At 42.8% G+C, this 2,378-nt stretch overlaps 1 protein-coding gene across 1 annotated transcript in view; it reads right to left on the bottom strand.

Moving 5' to 3' along the window:
• LOC103360688 (sterile alpha motif domain-containing protein 9-like) overlaps positions 1–1,444 on the bottom strand; it is a 9,312-nt gene extending 7,868 nt beyond the window's left edge. The window contains exon 1 of the mRNA XM_008286540.1: positions 1,367–1,444. The gene's annotated coding sequence lies outside the window, so the exon portion shown is untranslated. The remainder of the gene's footprint in view (positions 1–1,366) is intronic.
• Between the last annotated feature and the right edge of the window lie 934 nt (positions 1,445–2,378).

The following is a 2,378-nucleotide window of genomic DNA, read 5'->3' as shown; positions in this document are numbered from 1 at the left end:
GACCTGAACCCCATAGAGCAGGTCTGGGACCAGCTGAAGCAGAGACTGGATGACCGTAGTCCACCCCCACGTGACCTGGCAGAACTGCGTGTAGCACTTGTGGAAGAGTGGAACGCATTGCCTCAGAACATCATGAGGCTGGTGAGGAGCATGAGACGTCGTTGTCAAGCTGTCATTGCGGCAAATGGTAGAAACACCCACTGCTGACATTGTCAGTTTTTGTTGTTTGGGGCTAACCTTGTTATCGTTTAAATTTTGGGGGTAAGAAATATGAAACTAATGAAAATGGTGTTTCTTCTCATTCATTATTAGTAACATCAAAGGGAACTTCATTAAAATTCAGACCAAATAGGAAAAGCACTCATGTAAATAACAATATCCCTAACTTATTGTGAGTAGTGTATATATACATATACATACACACACACCTGCTCAATCAGTTATGAACTCTTAGTAGCTTTTCCCCCTTTTACATTTTAATAGCCAATACTTACAGTGTTCTGTATGTTTGGTACTGTTAGAATTACATGCAGCTACATGTGGTTCAGATATATCACCTCTGCGTTATCAGTCTTTTCCCAGTCAGAGAGTGTTTCATCATCATGGACTGGTTTGAGAGAGATAGTGTTTCTGTTATCTCTGTAGTTCAGGCTCAACCCTGCTGCATGTCTTCCTGCTGACTGAGCCTGACAGAAGCACATCCTGAAAAAGCACCCCAAGAACTTGCTGAATGTTGCTGCTGTGCTGGAAATGCCATGCCCATAGTCTTCAACCTTGGCCTGAAATCTGGAGCAGCAAGAAAGCAGCGGATGCATTTTAACAAGTCACACTGCAGTCAGCCCCCAGCTCTGGTTCTGAACAGCTTCCATGAAACAAGCCTGAACTAATTCACATCCTGATGTCACACTGCCTGCTTTACCTTTACAAGAACGACCAGACAGCAGCTGATCCAGGTAACAGGAACATTTGGAACAAACACCAGACGAACAGAAGACAACATCTGAAATGAGTTCAGCTTCATTCTTTCTAAAGTTCATCACTGGGTTTGTACAGAACTTGAACTGTTTCACTCCAGCAGGCGAGTCATTCACTAAGCATGCAGCGTTCTTTAACCCGCTGAGTGATGCAACAAGAAGCAAACTGAAATGTTGTTCTTTACTGTTGTTTAACTGTGATTTGTTACTTCCCCACTTTAAATGCTCTATTCTGGTTCTCTGCTGGTACTAATGTGATGCTTTATGTGCACATCTGAGAGCACCAGAGTCTGCAGTAGCATCTTACAGGAAATATTCCTTTTGATCAGTTCTGAAAATTAAGCTAAACATCATTTTATGATTTAATTTATAATTTTATAGATTGTACTCACCGTCGCTCTGAGCTCGTAGGACGTTAACACTTCCTGCCTGATGCAGTCGTGGGCTTGTGTCGTACAAAGACCTGCCCGTGTGCTCCCTGTGCTTTAATGTGGTCAGGGCTGTTTGCATGGACTCTGCTTGGGTGGAGCTACAAAGCAGAATCAAAACCAATAAAACTAAATGTGCAGGAATAGAAACTCAGGGCAATGCAACCCTGCAGATGCAGAATGCACAACAGCGGCTTTACAACTGCTTTTTTTATTTATCGCAATTTCGTGTAAGCTCCACTTTGTAGATCAGGCTGATGTTGAGTGAGACCATTTAGGTGAAATCACTGCTTGTCTGTAGACTGACTCATTCACTAGAGGGTCACTAGTTTAGTCCTTTAACCTCCTCACCCACCAGTGCATTTATGCCCCCATTTACCTTCAGGAACTCCTCTCCCCCAGGCCTCCTCACATACCCTCTGTTCTACAAACTCAAACCCTCTCCAAGTCCCCAGAACCAAGCTCCACACCGGGCCTTTTCCTCTGCTGCCCCGAGGCTGTGGAACGCCCTCCCTGACCACCCGAGGGCCCCACAGTTACCAGAGGATTTTAAAAGACATCTTAAAACCTATCGTTTTCAAAAAGCATTTTGCTGAACTCCTTTATTAGGTTCTCCTTTCTTTCTTTTTTTTTAAAATAAAAAAAACAAAACAACTATTTTATCTTGACTGTTTTTAATGAACTGTTTTAATAATCTTAACTACTTTTGTCTTACCCTGCAGCACTTTGACATTATGAAAACCTAAAGTGCAACACAAACAAAATGTATTGTTATTATTATTAATAATGTAAAACAAACACGAGTAAATCCAGCCGCAGGTTGGACTGTGAAGAGAGACAAGTGAAGAGATTGATGACTAGCAGCCTGTCTGAAAGGTGACGCATGGATCTGATTACAGCTGAACCTTCATCCGTCAGGACATGGCGTGTGCTGTTGGACTCTGCTCAGGTGGAGTTTTGAAGCAGAATCAAAACC

This window comes from Stegastes partitus, unplaced genomic scaffold (genome assembly GCF_000690725.1).
Source record: "Stegastes partitus isolate 25-593 unplaced genomic scaffold, Stegastes_partitus-1.0.2 Scaffold459, whole genome shotgun sequence".
Classification (NCBI taxonomy): Eukaryota; Metazoa; Chordata; class Actinopteri; family Pomacentridae; genus Stegastes; species Stegastes partitus.
Note: the sequence above shows the minus strand (reverse complement) of the source record. Positions and strands in the feature narration are given on the sequence as shown.